The 10468-nt window shown below is 32.4% G+C and overlaps 1 long non-coding RNA gene and 1 pseudogene across 1 annotated transcript; one reads left to right on the forward strand and one right to left on the reverse strand.

Annotated features, from left to right (window-relative positions):
• Positions 1–2799: 2799 nt before the first annotated feature.
• On the reverse strand, positions 2800–7893 carry LOC129318298 (cytokinin riboside 5'-monophosphate phosphoribohydrolase LOG8-like; annotated as a pseudogene).
• LOC129317024 (uncharacterized) lies at positions 4745–6407 on the forward strand. Its single transcript, XR_008594901.1, has 3 exons — positions 4745–4911; positions 5574–5640; positions 6192–6407. It is a non-coding gene; the product is annotated as an uncharacterized LOC129317024 (long non-coding RNA).
• Positions 7894–10468: the final 2575 nt, after the last annotated feature.

Genomic DNA, 10468 nt, shown 5'->3' on the forward strand with positions numbered 1-10468 from the left:
CAGTTAAGGTCAGTGACAGTGACGAGGAGGAAGAGTAAAAAATGAGCTTGCAAAGATTGAAGGTAGAGGAAGGTGAAAAGCAACTAGTGATCAGCAATGCAAGGAAAAGAGTAAAGATAGGTGTTGGACAAAAACGGGAAAGCACGTCGGCCTTCGATGGCCGCATAGCTGAAGCAGACGATGCCATTTTTCTAGAGATGCTTTGCTTTCAAGATTGTTGCATGGGTGAGTGGTATGAAGCAATGAATATGGTAGGCAAGCAAATGCAAGAAGAAAGAAGGGACGATGACTAGTAAACTCAGATGCTGTAGGGGAGCAACACATAGTTGATGGAAGATCAGATGACTACAACGGTGGCAAACACAATCTCCAGTCAGAGTTGACTCGTGAAGCCTAAGGTAAAGTAAAGTTGAGCACTACTGAAGATTAAAGAGAGAGAAGACTGATAAAACATTAAAACACTCCCAATGTTTACCAATGCTTGGTAGAAAGCTCTATCTAGCAGCTTCATTGAAAACGCTCGTTTCTCTCCTAATACTCGTTCAATTTTTTTAAATCCAAATAAAATTTTGATAGCTTTTACCATCCCAACCTAAGTTACAATATTATCCAAACACACAATTACCCACATTTAGATCCCATTTGATTATTAGAAAAAATAGAATGAAATAGATTGACAAAATAAGATAAAAATGAGCTAAATCATCATTTTCCTATGATAAGCAAGATAAAACTCATTAATATATAGTACAAATGTGAAAATTATCACATCTTCCAAAAATTTTATAAATCATGATTCTCAACCCCATGAACTAAATTACCTCTCTTATGAATATACCTACTTATTTCCTTTGATAATCTTGTTTTTACTTTTATTTGTTCAATCAATTCCATTTCATTCCATTCTTTTCTAATAAGAAAATGTGACAGTGTTGCATGTCTTTTTTGCTACTATGGATTAATAATATAATTTCAATCCCTTAACAACTCTAGCAGTTAGGGTTGTAGCCTGTTGATCAACAACATGAAATGGTAGGTGACGAGGACCATAAGCAAGAAAATGAAGGCAGCTTCAATTGCAATGGAATCTTAGTAATGCTAAAAGCCAAGAAAGATACAAATGCAAAAGGCAATAAAGAAATGTGTGTCTAAAAAGCTAATAGAGATAAGAGGGAAGAGACTAAATAGTTGTGCAAAACCTTCATGGTGGGTCTAGTAAACAAAAGAGAAACGACAGAAGAGGGCCCCATCAGAGCAAGTAATAGCCATTTACTCTGCCTGATTAGACCAAACAACAAGGACAGGAACAATGATGCTACCAGTGGTGGAAGATTCCATGATGCAAGAAAGACAAATACCTTGTTGAAAAATCCTAAAAGCATCATGAGACTTGAGACTCGTGTCTTCCCCCCAGTGAAATTATAAGGGGCCAAGAGACATGAAGGCAGTCTATTCTTGCAGTGAGAAAAGACCTCAAGAGACAATAAAGGACTAATTAAAGGGAAAAGAGGGCACTAATATAGGTCTTATCCTTTCCTAGGGAAACTAGCTTCTTAAGAAATTCATGTCAGATGTACTTGGCACCTCCAATATGGCCAACTTTCTACTAGAAAACACTAGAACTATCATGTTCCCATTCCCATGATAAAATGTTACCTATAAATCATTGGATCAACAAAACTTACTAACAGTAATAGATATTCTCTCTAGCATATAGCTCCCTAAAAAACACGTATATTTTGTTAAGTAGTAGTTGCACTATCTTTTCACTATTTTTTGAGGATATCTAATATAGGCAATCTTGAACCTCCCACAAACTAGCATCAAGAAGAAGAAAGTATCCTCCTCAAGTCTTGATATCAAGAAGAAGAACTATCTTACCTAATAGAGAAGAAATGGAGATAAAGGAAGGCTTTCTTCAGCTAACCACACCAGTATGTGCTAAATCAATTTCAACATCTCATGTCTGAACATATTTCTTAACAACTGGGAACTTAGCCATGGAAGAACATAAAAACTTTCCCAAAATTGGCTTTTCATATAATGACAGCGGCTTCCATTCAAGCTGTTGATATTGGGATTAACTTTTGGTGTTTTTTTTTATAGATAAAAGTGTCATTTGCATAGCAATTCTATTATGTTTTTCTTTTTTTGAAAGGAATCTTGTTATATTTTCATTTAGGCTAATAATCCACTTTAAATAGCAAGAAGAGTTGATGTATTGGGAGAGAGAATTATGGAATCATTGTTTTATGCATTTGGAGATGCTTTCGTACTCGAAATCATGGTAAATTATCTCTTCCATTTCATCTTTTATCATTATTATATATATATATATATATATATATATAGCCTTAGTGAGTACCTGAAAGTAATCATGTTCACTAAAAGTCTAGGTTGCCCTTGATTAACCTATGTTTTCCAAGTAAGCCACTATATAGTGGAGCCATAGCCACCCACTATAAACAAGTAAGATTCTGCTTAGGAAGTACTTGTCATCTCTTTACATTTTGGTAGCATATTTACCCTTTGATAAGTGGCAACAACCAGAGAGATATGACTCCTGAACAGTGATTTAACTATCAACTTATTGGAAAAAAATGGTGTAAAGCAATAAGGCACTTATACTAGCACTCCACTCACAAAGAGCATGGTATACACTGCATTTGTGGACAAACATAAAAGACCCCATCTACACAGCTCTAATGATGAAGAGTCACGTTAGGAATCAATTCACGAGGAGGACATGTGGCTAATAAAAGCCTCATTTTGCATTTTCTTGTCCTTAGTACTATTTATTCACTCCATCTACCACCTCTCACAAGGAGTGACGTGTTCATACATAGGAGTATAATGCTACACCGGAAGAATTCAACATACTAGCATCTTAAGTAAAAAGGTTTGGAACTTACAGTATCTAAAGCCTATAAGTACAATGTTAAATCTAATATATCTTTGCACGCATAAGTCATGGTAGTACCTCTATCTTTATCATAAATTCCTTGACCGTTGAAGCTGAAACAACTATATTCTGAGCACAAGGCTTAATAAAGCCTTCGCTAACACTGTTGTCAAATAATGCGAGCAAACAATTATAGTAACCATCAACATTCAGTAGACCAACTTGCGTAGAATCATATTTAGTTAACATTGATTGGTATATTAAGGATTTTAATTTTAACTATTAGGACATCAAGTTACTGACTTTTTATGAATTCCAAGTTGGGCTTAAGTTATTATCTCTAACAGCTCTTCCATAGTTCCATATCCTCCTTTTTTTTAAGGAAAGACATAAAATCATTATTTTATATTAAGAACATCAATAAGATAAGAATAAATTTCAGTACATCAAAGAAAAATTTCTAGCAGCATTCACAAAGAATATTAATGAGGATTGTTCAGGTAACTACTAGGGAAAGCAATAAATGCTTCAGCCTCTCAAGCTATTATCGCTTTACGCTCATGTATATATGAAACTATTCTTACTTCATTGATTGATTCTTCAAATATTTGGTTAAAGTTTCCATATTCTTATAAAAATTAGCTAAATATATATATACTCAGATAAAAGTAAGCTATGGATTTCTTCCATGACTAAGAGATGCTCCTATAATTTGTTCAGACTACTTACGTGAAAAGCTGGGTTATGGTATCATCATAATATGAATCCAAAAAGCAAGCTCACAGAACAATAAGAACCAATTCTTTATAAATGATCCATTTAACTGTATTAGGAAATAAAGATCAATAAAACCAAACGGATCGCTAGTGGTAATAATTACATAGATATAGTAGCAAAAATACCTCAACAAGTACGAGAGCTTTTAGGATGATCCTGCATGTCACGAGAGAAACAATATAAGAGAAATAAGCAATACAAATGACAGAATGTGATCAATACCATCACGCGCACAGAAGAAAATGAACATATCATTCTCAATAAGCATTACAATTTACAAAGGATATCGATTTAGGCATACCCAAGGACTCGACAACCTCCATCATACACCCTCTGAGAAATTGTGCCCATTAGTCCAACATTAGCCCTTCCATAATCCACATTTATCTTCCTCTTAACCTGTAAGTTAAACTACATTGTAAAACCACAAAACCCATAATAATGAACTCTGTTTAGGCATTGACACCAGACCTGAGGAACACCCTAAGTCTAGTTCAGCATATCAAAATTCCTATCTAGAGTATTAGAAGTACATATGTGAACCTGTTAAGCATATGTTGACTACAAGGTAATTTAACGGTCTCTACTAAACGAAACAAGTTTAGCTATCATCACCATCTACATAGTAAACACTGTTATAAAATGATGAAAATCCTATATATAGAAAATGAACTAAAATCACACAGTACGTGCTGTAACATCCTGATTTTTATATAATAAAGAAATTGTGGAATTTAGGTTTTGAGAAAAACAAATGATAATAATAAGAATTTATATTATTTGAGGTTATTTAGAAATGATATTATGGTTAGGTATTTAATTATGAATTTAAAAATTTAAATTTAAAACCACATAAGCAATATTTAGTTAAGATATAATACATAAATAATTTTTTTATGTGTGTTAAAAAAAAGAGAAGGTAGAAGGAACAAAAAAAAAGGGGTAGAAGGTTGTTGTTTCTAAGTCCCACATTGGTTAGATGAGGGAAGAGAAGAGGTGCCTTCATGTATAAAAAGGAGGGGGTGTGTGCATTAGGAAGCATGAGAGGCTAAGATGCAATTTAGAGGAAATTGCAACTTTTGGCCCAAGAGTTTGAATAATTAAATTCAAACCTATAGTTTTTTTTAATATAATTATGGGATCCAAAATCCCATTTTTATATTATTTTTCTCTCTTCCTCTCACGTTGCTCGACGTCTTCTTACAAGGGGAGATTATTTTCTTTTTCTTCAGGTATGTTCTAACTTTCCTATTTAGATTAGCATTTAAAAATTTATTTAATTACAACATTAATTTTATAGTTATTTTCTAAATAATATTAGCTTTCTAGTGATATGATTTTTTTGTAGGATAGAGTAAATATTTTAATTAAGATTTTTTCTATAGGATAGTTAATCTGATGATATGATGGATTAAAAATATAGGTTAAAACTCTTAAGGATATAATAAATATTATAGAATATTTTCTTGAGGTTGAAACTCATGTTTAAGAATTTTTGAGTTAAAATCTAGATCTATATGGTTGAATTTATGTAGAATCTGAGATGTAGGGATAAACCTCTAATTATTAAATATTTATTTAAGTATGAATAGGTATTTTTGAGATTATAGAAAGGTGATTTGAGGCTTCAGGATAATTATGAAATTTTTAATTTATTTTTGGACGAATTTTTAGAATATAGAAGGATGAAATTGTGATACTAGAAGTAATTTAAGGCTTAAAATAGTTTATTAGGGTACGAAAATTTTAGAAAAGAATTTGGGAAGTTAAATGAGGCATAAATCTTAAATTAGTGTTAATATGGATTATAGATCTAAGACTTTCTAACTCTTTAAATTAAAATTATTTATTTTAATGTAAAATTAATATATAGTATTGTGAAATAATTATGTAGATTATATTGACAAAGATAGTGGTGAAAAAGGAGTTTGTGAAGGGGAACTTGTTATTCAAGACACAAGGTAACCATTATTAATGTGTTGTGATGGGTGTGTTTGTGAATGGTTATGTGTTGTTTTGTTGTTTGGGAAAAATTATGAAGTATTGAAAATAAATACTGTATATACTTGTTTGAAATTATTGCCAAGTGGGTTAAAAAATTTTATTTTTATTTATCATAATGAGATATTATTGTTCGGATATATTCATGTTTGGATATTTGAATGATGCATGACTTGTCAGGGTATTTAATGTATGGTGTTAATGGGAATTTCTATTCGGTTAATTATTACCACATGGTAAGCCCTCATTGGACCCAATGAGTGGCGTGTCGCTTGGTCCAACTCACCTTTGGCCGGGTGATTTGGCGTCCGAGCATGGCGAAAGGAGGATATAAGGTGCAGTCATGCAAATTAAATACTTGTTCGGTTTGTTTGAAAGTATTGTTCGGTTAAATGTTTTGTGTGCCCACTTAGCAATCGCATGATTAGTTACATCCGCATGCATCATTACATATTAATTTTTGGTTACTGGGACTTTTAAGTCTCATTCCCCGTGGTTAATATTTTTACAGAAGTGAGTTCGGCCGAGAAAGCACCAGAGGTGTAACTGTGGTGTATGAGACACCATCTTTTACGTTGCCTCTTATTTTAGATTATACAATGTATCTTGTGCCAACTTAGGACATATCTTCTTTGTGAAGCATGTAAACTCTAATCCTTTTTATTAAAAGTATTTATATGACCAAGAAGATTATGTCTATCCCTCTTGATTTATGATCTGATTTGAATAACATGCTATGAGGATCATGTCTGTCCCTCATGGTTTTAATTACTTTTTGAGATATTTTAAGACCTGTGGTATATTGTCTTGGATGTATCATGGTAGAAATTTTTCTACCATGATAAGGGTTCAATGAAAAAAAAAGTAAAAAAAAAAAAGATTTGTTAAATTAATAACTTGTGAAAAATCAGTCTGTAAATTTGAGGGTGTTACACGTGCCCTACGACCATAATAAAATAAACGAGTATGATGCAGAACAATTGACCAATTCATGATCCAAATCAATCGCAGCGTTGTTGAAAACTTGTCTGTTACTAGAATCGCTACCGTAAAAGACACAAACCTTCTTGAAGTTGCTTCTATGGAAGCTGTCCTCTATTTTGGGTTAATGATCTCTTTATCACTTACCTTCAACAACAAAACAAGACAAAAAGGCAACCTTTGAACATATGATATCACTTTCTCTATACTTTATTCAAATGTCTTTTTAAGCGGATAACCAAAAGCTATAAAAATTCTCCTGTAGGTATTTACGGATTCATTCTAAATGGACTATAGAAGTACTGAGTGCTAAGCTAAATGAACTATAATTGAATTGATAAATAAAGCACAAGAAAAGGCCCACGTGTTCTATTTCTTTTCCAATTCAACGTGTCGTCTTCCTATTTATGTAACATACATCATTGCATCCACCATACACACACATCTATATATATATATATACCTATAGATAGAGTATAAGTGTGTACAAGTCTTTTTGAAAAAATATGTGAAATATGTCATTTAATGTGACTTTATTCTTTCATTACAGTATATACTTGTATACATACCAAAAAAAATATTTGTCTTTTTCCGGTAAAATAGATCAATTACATTATGCCTATAAAGGAGAAGGATTTTAGCTAACGATTGAATTGAAATGAAATAATTTTACATTGTTAGAAAACTTTATTATACCTTAACCAAACTTTATGATTTCAATGACTCTGAATATCATCTACTCGAGGGTAGAAGCAGGACAAAAATAATTAATTATGAAAAAAATAGAGAGTCCATAGAATTCCATAAATGATGCGTGCGGGGAAAAGGAGTAAATAAATATATGAATCTATAATTTTATAATTAATTATGAATATATGATATCACATGCTGTGAACATAATATTAATGAATGGGCAAATATATGTGAATGTGTGAATAGATGAATAAATTAAAGATATCCAAATTGGTAACTAAGACTGACTCAATAGTAATTTTTTGTTTGCAAAAGCAGAGAGGACGTATATGAGTGACTTGTCACATTTGTAGCGTTGCTAAGATGAAAGGCTACCTTGATGCGACAATAATGGAAAACGTAAACCAATCTCTCGTTTTCTATTTTGAAGTAATCGATTTGGCACGACTCCAACCGCACCTATGACTTAACTAACGCAAAACACTCGTCTCTTGATTTTCCCCAGAAACAAAGCAAGAGACGCTAGGAATCACCAACATACCATCGATCGAGTTAAATGTTGTGATGGGAAGAAGAATCCCTGCTGATAATCACAACCTCTCGTTGATACATCCATTTCTGTATTTCTCATTCCTTACAGCGACCTTAGCCGTGAGCATTGTAATTATCACTGTACTGTGCGGTGTTCGATCTCGAAAGAAACCCTCATCTCCTCCACTGTCTGATCATCTACACACAACCAAAGGTTCCGATGCTAAATTAACTCATATTAACGAAGTGGAAAATCTGGATGATGAAACACAGAGTAAGGAATTACATCCTCCATCTAGAATGCAGCAACACAAGGAGTCTAGATCTACTAGTAACATGAAGAAAGCTAGTTCGGAATGCAGATTATCTTTTAGCTTAAGCTTGAAGGTGCCTAGAAGTTTATCAGTGGCCAAAAACAATGATCCAAAGGAGGATGGACAAAAGAAAGAGAAGCTGAAAGCAGAGGAATCTGTATGGATGAAAACAATAATCTTGGGGGATAAATGTGTTCCTGATGAGGAGGATGCAGTGATTTATGAGGGAAAAGGGAAGAAAATCTCAGCCTACCACCCTAGAAATAGTAGCTCCTTCTCTATTTATAAACAAATGTCCTCAATTGATCACGATGTCTATCATGATCCCAACACTCACAAGCAAACCTCTCACAATGGCTTGTGATGTAATAACCATTTCATCCTTCTTTTGTTCTTTCATAAATATTTTGATAGATAATATGTGAATGCTACCACTTTGTAGTTTGTAATAACGAATAGAGAAGCCCTAAGTTTTTCCTGGGCTTGAGAAAATAGTTTAGGTGTTTTATTATCTATATTAGTCATTCAATCCTCTTTACTTTTAGTTTTAGCTTTAGCAAGAAGATGATCCTTTAGTAGAAGCAAAACGGAAATCTAGCCGCTAATTTCATGGAAATGCACTAACACTGTGTGAGATTTTAAAATAAGTAGAAAGACAAATACAAACATGATAAATCATTATCAATAGCTTCCTAATGAACTTTTCTTTACGTTGTCAAATACTTCAATACTTGACATTCACTTCTAGAATACCATTCCTAATTGGATGTTAGCTCTCAGTTGGAATGATTGACATTTCGATCTCTTTTAAAGGAAGTATTAATTATTAGCGGATCTAAAAAATCTAAAATTTTAATTCAATCTATAGAAATAAAAGTAAAAATAATTTCAACAGTAAAAAGATTAAAGTACCATTCATTTATTATACGGAATCACTGATAATTAATTTTCTTACTTAACTTATTAATTTATCAATATCACTTATAAATTAACAATATTTTAAGGTTTGGTGATTTTTAAATATCATGTAACAAAAATTTTAACAACTATTCAGTTGATTCAAATGATTATGATTATGTCACATCAAATACTTATGAGATAAGTAGATTTATTACCCTAAGTGAATCCAGATGCATTCTTCTAATGATCTCAATGATGCTTTTAAGAATTAGGCAGGGAATATATATGAAACGTTAAAAAAAGAAAAACAATAAAGGGCGTGAAACTTAAGGTCATGGTTAGCATTAGGAAAAAGATAGTTCCTCCAAATAGAGCTTTAGGCTCTGTTTGGTTCAAGGGGAGGGGAGGGGATGGAGGGGAAGGGAGGGAAGGGAAGGAGAGAGGAGGAGGAGGGAAGAGGGCATCCCCTTAAATTGGGGGGAGGTTTTGGAGGGGAGGGGAGGGAAAATTTTAATATTTCCCCTCCCTTCCCCTCCCCTCCCCTCCCCCAACCAAACAATGCCTTAAGGATTTGGGGATTAGAACCAAAGCCATGAATATGATGCTTGCATATGAAAATTTTAGATTTACAGGTGAGGATAATGCTTTATGTGCAGATGCTGCATATTCTGGGAAAAGCAACGCAACAACAATGGCTCCCCCTGCCCCCTCCTCTTTCTTTTTTGATAAAAAGGAGCAACAATGGCTATTTATCTCCTTTGAATTTCTGAAAAGGGTAAGGTAGGAAGCTATATTATTGAGTTCTGATGCTCTCTAATTATGTGGAGTGATGTTCTGGGTAAATTTTATAATTTAATGAAGGTATGATTGAAAAAAATATATTTTTTAAGAAATTACTCACTTTGTTTTATTTGTTAGAGAAACTATTACTTTTGATTTGTTTTTAATAAGTATAATCACATATCTTAATAAATATTTATTACAATTTTTTTAAATTATCCCTCATAATTTACATTAATAGGAAACAACTAATGAATCCTTATGTTGATTAACATAGGATATTTCAGTTTAATTTATTTATTTTCAAATATAATTATTATAGTTAACTAATTTTTTAAACTGTGTTATACAATTTTTTCTCTTATACTCCTCTAGTCTTGTTATTTATAAGTTACTTCCAACATATTTTATCAATATCAAAAAAAACCTTAAAACTCATTAACTCTGTTTTAAAATCTAATAAATTTTGAACTTTACCCTATTAAATATACATACTTCAATAAAATATTTTATCTCTCCAATATTCAATGGAGGGTGAAAGAAGAAATTTGTGATAAAAATTTAATGACATGACTGATAAATAAGATAA

This window comes from Prosopis cineraria, unplaced genomic scaffold (genome assembly GCF_029017545.1).
Source record: "Prosopis cineraria cultivar Desert tree isolate PC_DT_omini unplaced genomic scaffold, ASM2901754v1 PC8, whole genome shotgun sequence".
NCBI lineage: Eukaryota > Viridiplantae > Streptophyta > Magnoliopsida > Fabales > Fabaceae > Prosopis > Prosopis cineraria.